The following is a 17,275-nucleotide window of genomic DNA, read 5'->3' as shown; positions in this document are numbered from 1 at the left end:
ATTGTTTAAGGAATGCAGACAGCAGAATTTTGCTATAGCAGTTTGAACAGACAAGGACAAAGGCTATTTTTGATCATACCATTTTCCATTAGAAAACCAACAGACAGACAGACAGAGTAGCTAGGTTGTAAGGAGGGAATGCTCTTTAGACAAGGAGAAAGGATGAGAATGGGCCAGACATAATAAAGCAGAGTCAGGTACTGAGGGAGGAGAAGAAAGAAGAGTGGGACAAAGAGGCAGGAAAGAGCCAGGGATGAGAATCAAAGGCTGGGAGGCAGGCATCTGTTCACATAGTGTCAACTCAGCCTATGTAGGGAGCAAAGGAAGACCATGAATTGGTGCAGGTAGTAGTTAGATTTAGCATAAAACATGTCCCCAGACTATCACCAGAGAAGGATTGTAGAGAAAGAAGAAGACAGTAGAGGACCAATGCTTTGGTCTAGAAGACAAAAGGAGGTTATTCTACTGAGAAGGGTTTCAGAGGAAATGGAGGCAAACTGCACTCTTGTTCAGCTGGGTCTGACAGGCCTGTTGAGGGACTCATCAAGGGAGTATTTGGGAGACTAGTCTCCAATCATTTCAAGTGTGTTTGGCTTTGTGTCAGTTGTAAACATCATATCACAGTGTGCCCAGTGTCTCCTAGCTCATCCTTCATCATCTGAAGAATTGATGTTTTCTCTTCTTTTATCCAAGTTTGGAAACTCCTGATTTTCTCAGTTTCTGAAAATATATCTGAAAACAGTAACTATAATGTTAAAGTATCATTTCTGTATTTATAACAATGATGAAAAGGAAATCTAAACCCATCTTTTTGGGCTTTCCTCATCATTTATATGAATATCTGGGATTTTTCACTTTATTTAAATGAACATCCATACAGTGATTCTCTCAGTCTGGCATGCATATAGACCAGCCAGGGTCTTACATAAATGAAGATTCTGATTAAGTTTAAGGGTCAGGATTTTGTACTCTGCTTAGCTGCCAGCTGGTGTGCTGACTAGGTGAACAGATGTGAAGGCATCTTCCCTGTTAATCATTAATGGTTTCATTTTTAAATGTGAAATCATCACCCAGTCAGAGAAACTCATGCATTAAATGTCAAAGTTCATGGCCAGCAGGTACAAGTGACCAGTGAGGAAGTACCTTGTTCTGGAAGTGTTAGAAAGCATACATGGAGCATTGGTTGCTATTGCATATTCCCCTTTGCTTCATGGTTGACAGATCCATTCCAAATGTCAGGGCACTTCACATAAACCTAAAGTAAAACTTGCTTCATCAGAAATGCTTTATATATGTTACTCTTAGTACTAAATATATAATTTTTAATGCAAATCTGATCTTGTGCCACCATGACTGGCATAAGAATGTACTAATTCTGTGGGGCTGGAGAGATGACCCAGCAGATAAATGCTTATGCTACTCCTCCAGAGGACCTAAGTTTGGTTCCCGACAACTGCTTGTAACTCCAGCTACAGCAGATTCAATGCTTCTTGCCTTGGAAGGTATCTAGATTCATGTGCTCACACACACACACACACACACACACACACACAGTTGCAAATAAATACTAAAATGTAATGAATCTAATAATTTGGAAAGATTCCTGTTACATAACTACTTACTCATTATTCTAGTTGGGGTTTCAACCATATTTAGCCAAGTGAGTGTACTTCACCTAGAAACAAGGCAAGAAGACACTCTTCCCACTACAAAGTTATCATTTTATTATTTTAAAAAGCATCCCTATTTTCATACATTCTGATATATATATAATATATGCACATGATATATACATATATATCCAATACATATATAATATGCATATATACATATACATGTATATATAAATAAAAATGTAACATAATACATGTGTATATATATACATTATGTAATATATATATATATCATACATGTGTGTATGTATTTGAGATTATATGTTATTATAATTTTATCTTGTTGCTGTGACAAATACCATAGCAAAAGTCTACTTAGTGGGGAGGAAGGGGTTTATTTAAGCATATAGGTTACAGTCCATTATTGAGGAAAGTAAAGGCAGGGACACAGTCTGGAACTTGAAGGTACTTTCTTGCTATTCCACATATCATTACCTCTGACCAAAGAACTCACATCATAGACAAGAAGGTGGAACAGGAACCTGGAGGATGCTGCTGGCTGGCTGATTCACTTGTAGACACTAACAGTCAAAAACCACATGCCCAAACAGGCTAGACTTTCCAAGATCAATTAACAGTTACGACCAGCCCCATGGACATGCCCATCTACCTATCTGATCTGGAAAATCAATTCTTCATTGTTTCTTTCTCAGATGTCTCTGGGTCCTGTCAAGTTTATAAAGCTGACTAGGGCAAGTATTTTTAGATGTATATGTTAGGGAATATACTCCAAGATCTAAAAATATATATGTATAATTTTCATAAACATAAATTTGTGTTCATACATGCATATGTGTGTATGTGTCTACATGCATGTTAAGTACCTTGTATGTTCAAATATTGATATTAAAGATACATATCCCATTTTACTTACATTTACACAGTTGTTAAAAAATGTCTTATAACTTTTATTTTTTATTTTATGTGAATAGGTGTTCTACCTATATGTGTATCTGTATACCATGTATGCATTGAATTCCCTGGGAATGGAGTTATAGACAGCTATGAGCTGCCATGTCGGTTCTGGGAATTGATCTCAGGTTCTCTGGAAGAACAGTCAGTGCTCTTAACTCCAGAGCCATCTTTCCAACCCTCTACAGAAAAATTAAAGGCATTGTTATAAAAAATTTGAGAGAGAAAAAAATGTATAATAAACATCTATGCACCTATTAATCCTTGGCTCTTAATTACAAGATGTAGTATTATGAGACACAGCGAATACTAGAAAAGTACAAAATGGCAGGTGACAGATATGCTATGTAGTGTAATTAATTTATTGCATATTATATTCACATTTCAAAGTGATCTTGTAGCAATAAGTTTATGAAATTACCAAGTATAGTTAAAACAAACAAATGATATTGTCAACTTACAAATGCTATCCAGAAGTATAGTAGATTTATTTGCAATTTTTTGTATTAGACTTTTGACACTCTGGGATTTTATGTAACTTCATATGAATAGGTATTTACTCCTCTGAAAAAGGATGCTGGAGTTGAAGAGATGAGTAAGTTTTCAGCCAATGATGTCTTAACTCAGTGTTGGGTTTGACACCTTGATCAGGAGTAGGCTACAGAGCCAGTCAGCTGGATGCTTGCTTAGCTTCAGGGCTAAGAAGGTCCCAGCCCAGCAATTGCGTTGGGGCCGACTGTGTGACTCATACTCCTTCAGTGACAGTATGATAGTATCCATACCTGAACAGTGATTCACAGGACCTTCCTCTTTTCTCTATGACAGTAACATGTCACATTGTATTTTCTTTCACGATTTGTTTTGCCTTTCTAGTACTTATCTAGCCTCCACTTTATAATAAGCATTTTACTAAAAATATAAAGGCAAATCAGACTGAAGCCCTTTCTTCATCAAATCTAGACTTCAGTAAGACTTAATGAAATTTTCAAGTAACTTAATGAAGAAGTTATTATAATTTACTTAAAACAAAGGATAAGTCGCAAATGTGTTAAGTTCCATCAGCTGTTACCGTTTGTCCTGGATCAATGTCAATATCCATGCTAAAGACAGAGTCAAGCTCTGTGCCTGTGATACTCTCTCCCTTATATTTAACTTGCTGATGTTCTGATTCTGGACTAGCAAGTCAGGACTCAGCAAAAGTTGGTCTGTACATTTTAGTATAGAGGAAAACTCAAAGTTGTCTTCCCACTTTTAAGTATTTTGTGTTAAACAAAATAAAGAATTTTGTACAGATCAGGGATAGGCCCAACACTGCCTTCTAGTAAATTTCTTCTGGCTACTTCAGGATGAATAGCTTCAGGATACCCATCTCCCCATCCCTTGCTGAGCATTTTCATCTCCACTCAGACCTCACCTATGCATTCCTGCACAGGCTTCTGGACTTCTTTGGTACCATCTGGTAGAGGATCTCCTGAGGGTTGAGCTGATCAGGAGCATGATGCAGGACAGGTGGTCCTAAGGGTTTCTATCACCTTGGATGGATCATCGCTTCTGAACATGCCTTTTTCTCTTATTAATACTGAACTCAGGACAGTTTGGAGTAGGGAGAGAGGACAAAAAAGAAGTTGGAGGCTGGTATCCTTTGTACTGTTGGGGCTTTATGCTGCTCTGTCCTAGAACCGTGGCGTCTTATGGCTCTGTATATAGTTAGTTATTTGAGTACGGTCAAATTGTGTTGGACAGGAGCTAGTCCATTAAATAGTGGAAGACACAGTAATTTATGTTCAAGGACATGAAAACAAAGTAGTCTTCTCCTCCACCAAGATGTGCTTAACTGCTAGGCTCCATAGCTTGCTAACATGACCTTATTTGGAGATGGTGAGTCTTGACTGATGTAATCAATTTAAGATGAAGTCATACTGGGTTAGTATGGACCATGACCTAAATGACTGACATTCTTGTGGTGGAGAAGGATCTGTGAAAATGGGAATTGATGTGGTTCTCTATCTACTGGAAAACAACAACAAAAAAATGTCACCCCCCTTGTAGGACATATATAGGAAAACTTTCTCCTCTCCAGTACTCTTTAGGTCTCAGCAGGGACAATCTTCTATGCTCTGGGCTAGTTCATTCATTTGGTGTCACCCATTCAAATCATGCATTGCTGGTTGGACACAGGCAGGCATCTCCACCCTGACTCAAGAATGTCCATGAGTCTCACAAGATAGAGTCATTCCCCTACGATAGCACCCAGCCATCAGCCACCACAGTAAGACTGTGCTCTACATCAGTAGAGCCTGATGCCTACACTCCACCTTTTCTTGCTACCCAATGCAGCCAGATATCATCTGGTTAGAGTTTTTCCCATTGCTGTTTTATATTCAGAAAGACTCACAATTGCATATTCAATGTACGAGTAGAGTTATTGACTGCTGAAAAAGAAGGTATTGTCGAAGTAGTCTTTTCTGTAAGTATACACACAGCTTGTGTATTTGACTCACTTCTTGGAAATACCTGCAGTGGTTTTCCCTGAAGAGTAAAGTATAATGCAAGGTTTTAGCATAGCTCAAACTGGCCACTCTCCAGCCTGACAACCCTACTTATGTGTTCTGTAATCCAGCTGAACTTCTTCCCGAGTCTCATCCCATCGATGGAAACTCAGTTCAAGTACCCACTCCCAGGGGAAGGCAGTCTTTCCTTATTTTCAGAGTAACTTTGAGCAACTTGATACCTTATGTTCATCTACCTCTTCACAATACTTACTCTGTTGTAGGTGTATTTGATTACCTTTTCCAGGGACTGCACCATAAAAGTCAGAGAGAAAGCTTGCTATTATATTTTTCAAAAAGGGATTAGTAGCACAGTATATTTGTGAAACCAGATGGACTGAATTTTCTTGGTGCTTCATATTTAGAGGGGTCTTACCTGGCATTGTCATTGTAGATTGCTGTCACTCACAGTAAAGGAATACTCTATGGCAGGGAACAAGCTAAGCATGCATATGAGTTGAGTTGTCTCCACTACTGTATCTCTACATTCTCTGGAACTGGAGTTATGGATGGTTGTGAGTGACCATGTCAGTGCTGGCAATCAAACTCAAGTCTTCTGTAAGAACAACGTGTGCTCTAAAACACTGAGCATCTGTCTAGCTCATGCTCTTCTTGAAATTTTTACATGTATTTTAGTAAAAATATAGTCACATCACTCCTCCACTTTTCTTTCCTTCCTTCAACCTCCCATATCCCCTACCCCTCAAATTGATGGCCTCTTTTTGATTATTTTTGTTACACACACACACACACACACACACACACACACACACACACACACACTACAGAGTTCATTTTTCTTTCATTTTTATTGTTTATGTGTGTATGATTTCTGGGTTGACCATTTTGTATTGGATAATCAATTAGGGTGTTAATACTTGGGCGAGGTGAATTATTTCTCAGTGGTTAATACTTGTCTTATTTTGTTTGTTTTGTTTTGTTTGTTTTTGTCTAGTTCAGTGATTCTCAACCTTCCTAATGCTATGACCCTTTAATACAGTTCCTCATGTTATGGTGACCCCCAACCATAAAATCATTTCTTTGCTATTTCATAACTGTACCTTTGCTAGTTATAAATCATAATGTAAATATCTGATATACAGGATACCTGATATGGGACCCTCAAAGGGGTCATGACCCACAGGATGAGAACCACTGGTCTAAAGATTGGATCCCTGAAATTTTCCCATCTCCATGTTAGCATATCTACTGATGCTGTCATTCTTCATGCTTGTTGCAGGCAGTCATTTGTAGGTGACACAGTCTCACAGAAGACTGCCTAGTCTTCTGGCTCTTATGATCCTCTTTTCCATAATGTTTTCTGAAATGTAGGTACCAGAGTTGTGTTGTGCTTTTGGGGCTGGGTTCCTCATGATCCATTGATCCTCTCATTGTATCTAGTTGTGATATTCTGTAATGGTCTTCATTTGCTGTGATGAGAAGCTTGATGAGGGATGAGAGATATGCTTAGGTCTAAAGATAAGTTTTACAATGCAGTTAGGAATTATGCTGGTCTAGTAAACTTGTAGTAGTAGGTTTTCTTCTAAAATCCAAGATTTCACTATTTCTGGGTAGCTGACTAGGTTTCTAGTGCCAGGCGTGATTTCTCTTCTGTTGAGTGGACCTTACAAACTATTGGTCACCAACAACATCCAAGTGCCACTAATGCACCTTTATGGATAATGTTATGCCCATCTTCTGATTTATTTTCTTGTCCAGGGTGGGACATGGCCTGGGGTAGATGCTCACGAAGTTTTTGGTAACAGATGAATCTGCAAGAGAATGCAAAGGGAATGCTAGCCTTTTCATTCTCTTGTAGATCTTTGGAGAACTATCATCTTTAAGAACATTTGACTAACCCAAGTGTGGTGATACACTTGTAATCGCAGTGCTGGGGAGTTGGAGACAGATGGGACCCAGGAGATTATGAAAATAGTGAGCAGCATAGGCTACTTAGTAAGCTCCAACCAAATGAGAAGGTCTGTTTTAAAATTAAAGATGTAAAGATGAGCCTGAGAAACAACACTCAAATTGTCCTATAGCTTACAAACACACACAGACACACAGACACACACAGACACACACACAGACACACACACACAGACACACAGATACACACATACACTTGTTAGCATATATGCATGCAAGCACCTACATACACATGTACAACTACACTTGCACACTCATGTGTACCTGCTCACTCATGAACATGTACACATGTACATGTATACCCACACAGAGACAAGAAAATTATGACTGAATGATTTCAATAGGAAACTTACTCCAAATAAAATCTTGTAAGATATTCTACAGCAGTGGTTCTCAACATTCTTGATGCTATGACCCTTTAATACACTTCCTCATGTTGTGGTAAGCCTCCAACTATAAAATTATTTTCATTGCTACTTCATAACTATAATTTTGCCACTGTTATGAACTGTAATATAAATATCTGTGTTTTCTGGTTGTCTTAGGTGACCCCTGTGAAAGAGTCATTGGATTCCAAGGGGGTTGTGACCTACAGGTTGAGAACCTCTGATCTAGACTAAAGACAATATTTATGAATGAAGAAGTAGCACAATGAACCGAGTCTGTCTTGTCCACATGCACTGTTTTTCCTCTCATATCCCAGGTTGGTACTGAGCTGCTGGTGACTAAGTAAAGATTGACACAGCTTCACAAGAGGGCCCCAACTCTGACCACCAGGAAGACTTGGCAATGAATTCAGACAACTTTCAGAAGCAGTTCAACTCTGATTTGTATTTTATGAATCTCTTTCTTACCTTGTATTTCTTTCCATAAAAGAGTTGAGGCTGATCTATTTTTAGGATTTGACCATTTTGGTTGAACTTGATGGCTTTGGTTTCCCTGTTCTTTTTCTTCTTTTAGGTTGAGAGGGAGAGAGAGAGAGAAAAAAAAAAGAGACAGAGAGACAGAGACAGAGAGACAGAGACAGAGAGACAGAGAGAGAAAGTCCTGACTCCCCTGACTAGAAAAATGAAAAACACCAAAGCTTTCTTATTTTAATTAGACATTTAAAGACACACATTTGGTTCTCCTATGCCCATCTAAAATTGGTGACTTCCCACAGCCCATAAGTGAATGACACCATCCAAACACCTGACAATTAACCTGCTTGAATATTAGTTTCCATTTCATGTGTGGAGCTTTTCCACTGTAAGAATTTATTTTTCCTGGCATAAGTCTCCATCCTGTCTTTTGTATATTTTAGAGAGCCCTGCTTTCCTCAGTTGAGGAAGAGTGACAGCAACTTCTAAAGGGAACTGGAGGGAAAACATTTGACCTTGAGATCATTCTGTCAGAGTACATTGATCCTTAGCGCCTGTCATTCTCTCTTAACCCTCTTGTGAATTCCTACTAGAGTAGGTATACTTATTAGCTGTTTGTGTCTTTATGTGTGTTTGCACCTATGTGTGTGTGTGCCTGTGAATGTATATCTGTGTGTCTGTGTTTGTAGCTATGTGTGTGTCTTCGTGTGTGCCTGTGTTTGTGTGTATGTCTGTGTCTCTGTTTGTAGCAATGTGTGTGTGCTTGTGTGTGTGTATCTGTGTGTGCCTGTGTGTGTGTGTATATGTGTGCCTATGTATATGTGTGTGTGTATGTATGTATGTGTGTGTGTGTGCATATACAGGTGTATACATGCTGAGCTCAGAGCACACCTCTCAGGAGTCAGTCTGTCCCACTACTTTGTGGGATCTGGAGATTGTACTTAGATGGTCAAGCCTGGGCATAGTTACTGAGCCTTTAGTTACTGAATAATCTCAGCCTGACATTTTAGGTTTAAAACTAGGATTAGGAACAAAAAGGAGACATAATGAGCTATTAAAATATTCCTTCAAGTTCTAGAAATTCAGTTTATGTCAGCAGGTAAGCAAGGCTACTAAAAAGTCATCACGCCAACTCACTTTTGTGCAAAAGTTTTCTCTGGAAGTTCAGGAGCAGCCATTGAACTTTTCCCCTGACTATCTTAACACATCTTTTTTTATATTTGCGAGTCTGGCCAGGATTGGAAGCAGAGGTGCGAAAGGATTTTAAGAGTGATGTTTTTGCAATACTTTGAGCCAGGAGTAAGCAAGCAAGAAATTCTAAAATGTCTTGAGAAACTTTGTCCTCAAAAAACAGCCTAGCTTGTATTTAAGTAAGAGTTAGGCATGTTGATATTCATAGAAAAACGGAGATTTATATGAACAGAAAGAAGACCTGTAGTTCTTCTAACATGTTCATCTTTGTAGGGCTATAACACCCTCTGATGGTCACACTCACTGTATCAGGAAGGAAAGTCTAGGGCAGTTGCTTTTATTTTAAAAGCGAGAAAACTGAAGCCTGATGTTCAACAATGGGGTTTGTTTTGTTGTTTTTTACCTGATAGGCACTCAGACACACTTTCAGGATTCATGATCTAATTATAAATGAAAATTATTCTGAAATACTGGAATTAAACCTTAGTTTTCAGTACCATCCAGGCCTGCAGGTGCAGGTTTTTCCTTTAAGGACAATGAAAAGATTTTAAGTTTATAGGTATGCATGCTGCCATGCTCCCTCTATACACTTTCTTGGAAGTAATCATTAACCAACCCTCTGCTTTCAGGCTTTATTATAAACTATGACTTGGTATTAATTAAAAAAGATAGAAGAAACCAGAAAACTCCAGATTCTTATAAAATTGATGAGTTTATTATTAAAGCAAAGGAGAATTTGGATTCCAAAATTTCTGGGTGTTCTGAATGGCTATAGTTAAGGGAATTGAAAATCAACAAAGATGAAGAACTTACAGCTGGAGCCATGGATCCCTCCCTATGTACTCCCAGGCTGGTGCTTTAGACCCTGGGAGCTCTGGTTGGTTGGTATTGTTGCTCTCCCCATGAGGCTGCCAACAATTTCAGCTCCTTCAGTCTTCTCTCTCACTCCTCCATTGAGAACCCCATGATCAGTTCAATGGTTAGATGTGAGCATCTGCCTCTGTATATGTCAGACTCTAGTAGACCTCTAAGGAGACAGCTATATCAGGATCCTGTCAGCATGCACTTCCTGGCATCCACATCAGTGTCTACCTTTGGTGACTGCACATAGGATGGATACCTGCTGAAGTAATTATTTAAAACGGCTGCTAGTCAAGCCCACTATCTAAGCTGCGGCAGCTCTGCCTAGCTCAGCTGCCATGTTCCATGGCCAGAGGCCATGTGCCCGCTGCAGCTAGAAATTGCCAGCCAGAAATACCAGCCCTGCCACCCATGAGATGCCAGCGTGGGAGATGGCTTTGTCAGTCTTCCATACTGTCTCCCCAAGGCTGGGCATTGCCCAGATCATCCGACCATCCACATGGGCCTGGTAGGAAAATGAGACTCTAATGCTTAAGTATTAGTCAAAGGCTTTATATGTTTGGTAATGCTCAATAACAATATGCCCATAGAATTAGAGTTGTTTCCCAATTAGCTAACCTAAATATAACTTGTTACCTGCGACTGCTCTCTATAACTGTCTGGCTCTTCATCCTCCTATATCTCTGCCTCCCCAGCTCCTCCTCTTCCTTTTCCTCTTCCTCTCCTTACTCCTCCCACCTTAGCTCCTCCTATAGATACCCATGTGGAACAGTTTCCAGACAACCCCTCCTTCAGTTTCTATCTCATGCTTTTTCTCCATATTTGCCCCCTTGAGTATTTTGTTACTTCTTCTAAGAAGGACCGAAGCACCCACACTTTGGTCTTCCTTCTTCATGAGCTTCATGTGGTCTGTGAGTTGAATCTTGGGTATTGTGAGCTTTTGGGCTAATATCCAATTATCAGTGGGTGCATACTGTGTGTGGCTCCAGCTGCATATGTAGAGGAGGATAGCATTGTCAGGCATAGGTGGGAGAGGAAGAAGTCCTTGGTCCAGTGAAGGTGGATGCCCCAGTGTGGGGGAATTCGAGGGTTGGGAAGTGGGGGTGGGTGGGTGGGTGGGTGGTGGCACATCCTCATAGAAGCAGGAGGAAGAGGGATGGGATAGGGGGTTCCTGCGTGGGGGGGGATGAGGAAAGGGGATCACATCTGAAATGTAAATAAAATATCCACTAAAAAATGTATACAATGAAAAAAAAGATGAAGAACTTACTACCCAGAGAATTAAGCTAGTGGAAACTTGTTAGTATGATGCCTAGTTTGTAAGAGCTCTCATGCTTTCAAGGTATTTAAATTTCAGAGATGTTAAGAAGTTCCAGGTGGTAATATTATGTTTATCTGTCTGGTGGTCTTTTCTGAGTATTTGAACCCTTGTACGTGTTGGAACATGGTCAAAAGAATGACCAATAGTGAACAGTACCTTCAGGAATTGTGAGAGAGGCACCAGGAAAAAAGGTAGATGGCCTTTTACCTCAGGTGCATTTTCTTCCTTGAATTGTTCTTGGATATGATTTTGTGCCTCCTGTGACAAGCATATATGTTCAACTTATAGGACAATTTTATTCTTGTTGCATGTCAGATCATAACTGTAGGACCAATCTCGTTAGTGTACCCTAAATCTTGATATGATTTTCTGCCTTGTTTTTGTACTTTTCCAGATATAATTGTGCCAGACAATTGGGTTTCAATTGCTGTGTCCTGAGAAAATTCTGGGAAAGGGCTCCTTACTGGAGTTAGTTTACATGTTTTTCTGAACTCAAGCAACCTTCCTTGGATCATTGCTTTCTTTGATACTTTTGTGTATAAAGGTACACTGAAACTGAAGTAAGGTTGTCTACAGCACCAGATCACAGTCTGCCCCATTCTTTCAGGTCCTTAGATCTCAGGTCTAGCAGACAAGGTCTCCACAGGCTGGCTGAAAACTAGACAGTATGCATATGCTGTAAAACTTCTTAACTCAAGTATTTGGGATGTAAGAATGTAGCTCAGTGGTCGAATATCTACTTAGCCTGTTTGGGTTTTGTTTCCAGTACCACAACTTAAGACAAAATGCAGCATACCTTCACAAAACCCACACAAAGAAGGACAATGTGATAGTTATGACTATTCCTTAGAGCTTATGGATGATTGTCACTATACATGTTGAGATGAAGCTAAATATAGAACATGTGATATGAAAGTAGAGAGTATTTAATCAGACCCATATAACTCAAGGTCGAGCTGTATATAAAAATTATATTCTTTATTAACACTCAATATCTGATATAAATTGTTAAATTCAATACTTAAGTCCTAACAAAAAGGGGTGCATTGCATAGGATATTTCTTCTCATGGTCTATATGCAAACATTTCAGTGAGGTAGAATGTGGTTTGAATAGGAATGGCCTCCATAGACTCATGTGTGCAAGCTTGGCTCATGGGAAGTGGCAATATTAGGAGGTGTGGTCTTGTTGGAGGAAGTGTGTCACTGTGGGGTGAGCTTTGAGGGCTCTATGCCCAACGTCCTCCCAGTGTGGAATTCCGGACTGCCTGGCTGCCTTTGAAGAGAGCCCCCTTTTGCTGCCTGGCAATCAAGATGTAGAACTTTTGACTCCTCCAGCACCATGACTACCTGACTGCTGCCATGCTTCCCACCATGATGATAGTGAATTGAACCTCTGAAACTGTAAGCTAGTCCCAATGAAATGTTTTCCTTTCTAAGTTGGCTTGGTCTGTGACATTGCATGGGCCTTCTAGCAAAGGAGACAGTTTGACTGGATTTCCTTGAGAACTCTTAGGAGTCACAACTGAATGACATCAGCTTCAAGAAAGAGTCTCAGCATATGTCTGGAGTGAACTTCAAAAATTGCTTGCTTTTATGGCTTTACAAATTAGAAGAAGAACATAAGTACCCAGAGAATGAAAAGAGCTCACAGAAGATCAAATGGTATTTTTCCCCTAGAAATCTGAGTGACGGTAGGCTGCCATCTTGTATTTATTTAGAATGTACTAAAATAAATTTATCTGTCTATAGGAAAAGTAGTCACCTTTTTGAAGGCTGTCTTTTATTTCATGTTTGTCACCATTTATTTGACATACATCATTCACAAATGTTTTATGTTGTTGCATAATTGGATTGAGTATAAGCTTCGGTTGCTTTCCCTTCCATTCGTGTGCATGTACAGCCATGGGAGAGTAAGCTTGTGGCCTTTGTAACTTCAATAACTCCTAATAACTTGAAATGGGGAGTTAAACATTGGGTTGAAAGATAAGAAATAACTAAGAATTCAATTCAAGTGCCAAGCAATACTTGCGTGATTGTAAGAAACTTTTATAGCTCAAAGCTAGAGAAAGTCTCACAAGATCATCTCATCTTGCTTTTATTAGCTCATCTCTTTGGTCTTTAGTCTCTGTCATCCATTTTCCATCTCATCTACATGGTCTTCTTTACCAAATCCTCTTTTTATTTCCTTTGTGGATGTCATTTTGGGGACAGGGTCTCATATAGTTCAGGCTCACCCCAAGCACTCTGTAGCTGAGAGTGACTGTGAACTCCTGACCCTTGCTGTAACTTCATGGTTTCTGGCATTACAGCCATGCACCACTACACTCAGCCAAACCATCTTTCGTTATTGAAATAGAGACATATATCTAAATATGAAAAACATTGTTTGAATTATGAGCCAATTTCAAGGATAGCAGTATGTGCCTAATATTTTCCCTTTCTTCTACCCACAGGATTTTAATCTCTGCTTTGGATATATTGAACATTCCAAAGTATGTATAAATGGTTTTATTTTTATAGTTTTCAGAGGAAATATATCCTGATGACAGTGATATCCAGAGAACTCTGGAAGATCATTTCTATTGGAGAAAAGCTCTGAAATATTTATTAGATTTATTAGCATTTGGAGTAAAAATGGAAAATACAGCTTAGCTTTGCTTTGAAGAGGAAAAGCTATTTTTCAATAAGCAACTACATTCCAGGTCATTTTGATTTTTATTTGTGAGTTCTTTCCTTAGCTCTAGGAAGATTTCATTTACCTCTTATGATTCTGTGGTAGCTACTGGGTAAAGTAGACAAAGAGAAGCTCTTCTTGTTGTGTTGATTTTGTATATATTTATGTCAGATAATTGGGGTCTACTATAGGATTATGTACCAGTTACCCCTGGGGACACAGTTTCTGGTTGTATTTCATATATGATGCAGAAGGGTAATTACTGCAAAAAAATTTTTAGTGGACTCAAATAATATAGCTGTATTTCTAGTTTATATCAGATCACAAAACGGTATTCTGGTGTGTTAGCAATTTGGTTTATGATCCATTGGGAACCAAAGCTTTTTACATCTTATCCATAACCAGCCTAAAAGTAAAGGAAAAGAGAGACTTTTCAAGACTTTAAAACATAGAACAAGAAGTCCAGAAGGACAAGGGGGGCAGTAATGGCCTCTAGCTGTTTGCTCAGTACCAGCTCAGTGTTCTAGTAAAGACATAGCAATGCCACCATGAAGTGATCTGAAGAATATGATTTCACCCACAATATTTTCTAGAAAGAATACATGTTTCAATGCTATCCAAATGGGAGATCATGACCTTAGAGAAACAAAGACTAAGATAAGACAGTGAAACTATACTGATTATAGCAACTGACATCTGTTTTCCACTGACCTATTTATTAAACATTAACTATTTCGGGCACTATTTCAAGTAGTCAGAATCTGGTCGCATTTCAAATAGGACCCATAAGGGCTTTTTGGTGGACTCAAAATGGAGTAGAGGGTGGTGAAGGGAGAGGGGAACCAAATGAAGATTCCAGGAAGAGTTGTCCTGGATCAGTGGATGGATGGAACAAACATTTATTACAGTGAAAAAGACTACAGAGGAACTTTTTGGGATAGGTCATGTAGTTAAATCTTTGACACTTTGGGTATTCCACTTAGAAGAGTCAAATATACGGCCAGATAAATAAGCCCGAGAGTCTAGGAAACAAGTTACACTAGACACAGAAATCTGGGAGAGCTAATCAAAGAGGAAGCATTGAAAAATTCGAAGTCCAAGCAAAAAAAAATCAGAGAGGGGTCAACTCAAATAAGGAGTGATCATGGACTGAGTCCCAGGGAACTACTAGTTGAGGGATGTGATGGAACCAGAAAAGGAAACTTAGAAGAAACTGAAAATAAGGGAAGAGAAAGGCAGAAGGAATTCCATCTTATAGCCATGTTGAGTAAGAAAACATCTTGCAAGGATGGTCCATTGTAATGGCAGCTAACTGATTAGCGGGTAGGGGGGGTTAAAGGATGGCATAGATTTAGCTATGCAGGGAGCCATGACGCTCTTCCCTAGAGTTTCTTTGGAGTAGTAGTAGGAGCCTCTGAAGTGAGATGGAGAGAGAACAGGGAGAATGAGCTAGAAGCTGTGAAACTCTTTTAAACGATGGACAGTAGGCTTGCTTGGACAAATGGGCTTGATGGACAGTGAGCAGGATGGGGTGAAACCAGGGTGTAAGAAAGAGAGAGGAGAATAGAAAAGGGAGAACGAGAGATAACTGTAAGAGGAAAGATAGGCATGGGCTGGGTCAAAGGTCTCTTTTAATGAGATCCGTGTCAGCAGATACAGGGGGAAATGGCATTTGAGAAGTCCAGGGAGGAGAGGAACAGAATGTCCGTATGGGGAAGTGTTCCAGAATGGGGGAAGTGTAATGGATTGGTTCCAGCATGGTTGTGGACTCCTGGAATCAGACATCTTGGAGTGAGCAGAAAATGAAGGGTGACCCGGCAAATGAAAATTCATGGTTCCAGGTGAATTTTGAGGAAGAAGGGTGCTAAGCATTTCACAAAATATAAAAAAGACAGTACAACATTCTCGGGGACCAGAGGCTTACACATGTAGTGGGAGCAGGGCCACCTATTTTGGGAAACCAGATTAACAATGACACAGATTTCCACATGGTAAAGCTAAATGAGTGGGCTTTCCAGTTTGTTTTGGACTTAAAATATGAGCCAGTGCAGGGGTGGGACTCGGATAAAACATAGCCTCTAGGGAGAGCTGTAAATAGAGACTTGCACATTATGTCTTCCAGACTGAAACAAGCAGCCTGATTTTAATAGCTTTGACTTACAAAATTAATATTCCTCCAAAGACAATTCACCCGATGCCAAAGCTGGTGCCAGGCTTTGGATGCTCACAGTGATGTCCTTTGGTTATTTTTTGTTTGTTTGTTTCCGTATTTCTTCTTTTCTTCTTCTTGCTAGAGGCTTCTGATCTTTTAGGCTTGGCTGCTAAAAGGAAGTCTATCTCCTCTATCTCCTGCATAAGACATTTACCAAAGGCAGAATTGAAAGAGAGCAAGAAGAGGAGGGGCAGTAAACATTTTGGATTGAATGGATTTCTCTTGGCCACAGAATCTCCCAAGTCCCTTTGTGTACACATAAATACTCTGTTTATGTCTTCTAGTTTAGACCACATAATTTTGAAATCAAGCTTTTCAAAGCATTCTCTTCTGGTTAGGAAAAGTTGAAAACCAGTTCTGTCAGAAGTCCATATATATCCATTAAAAAATAATTAAATACTCAAAGATGTCCAGCTTACTCTATCGTATGCTCAAATGTTAGTATTAAGCAGGAGCTGTTGCCATGAATGGATTTTCTTACTTGTTTTATAAAGTTTTAATTTTCAGATTCTACAGATTAAAGTGTCCATTCAGTATTACCAAGAGGCAAGAAGTAGAGACATCATTTGCTCATCAAGAGAATATTAAATTATTCAGTATTGTACACTGTATATGTAGATGGCATTGGATGGTAATAAGAGAAAATAATTTAAAGAACATCTTTTTATCCTTAGCAGTTGGCTAAAAATGTAAATGGATTTAGGCTTAGGATTGTTTAGATGTAAGTGGGTCCCAGGAATCCAAACACTGTAAATACGTTATCTTCTTAGCTAGCTCCCTGGCCTGACACTATGACACTACTCTTTTTTTTTTTTTTTAGTTATTTGCTAATTTGCTAATTTAAAAAAATGAGCACACTGTTATCATGAGTTACATGATAGTCATCATCTTGGTTCAGTGTAACTCCAGCCCCTAAGCAAGTTTAATGGGTCAGTGTGAATTCCTGATCAGAGTTATGGCAATATCGGGAGTTTGGGGTTTTAAATTATAGGTAATTGTAGGTCTGGAGTATCTACAGCTCAGGTGTGATTTGACACTCATGCTCTCCACACAGAGAAAAATGTAGTAAAGGTAATCTGCATATATTCTGGT

General features: G+C 39.2%; 1 long non-coding RNA gene across 1 annotated transcript in view; it reads left to right on the top strand.

Annotated features, from left to right (window-relative positions):
• LOC114620390 overlaps positions 1-13,789 on the top strand; it is a 34,063-nt gene extending 20,274 nt beyond the window's left edge. Inside the window, exon 3 of the long non-coding RNA XR_003711313.1 lies at positions 13,751-13,789. This is a non-coding gene — a long non-coding RNA (uncharacterized LOC114620390). The remainder of the gene's footprint in view (positions 1-13,750) is intronic.
• Positions 13,790-17,275: the final 3,486 nt, after the last annotated feature.

This window comes from Grammomys surdaster, unplaced genomic scaffold (assembly GCF_004785775.1).
Source record: "Grammomys surdaster isolate TR1022 unplaced genomic scaffold, NIH_TR_1.0 168, whole genome shotgun sequence".
Taxonomy (NCBI): domain Eukaryota; kingdom Metazoa; phylum Chordata; class Mammalia; order Rodentia; family Muridae; genus Grammomys; species Grammomys surdaster.
Note: the sequence above shows the minus strand (reverse complement) of the source record. Positions and strands in the feature narration are given on the sequence as shown.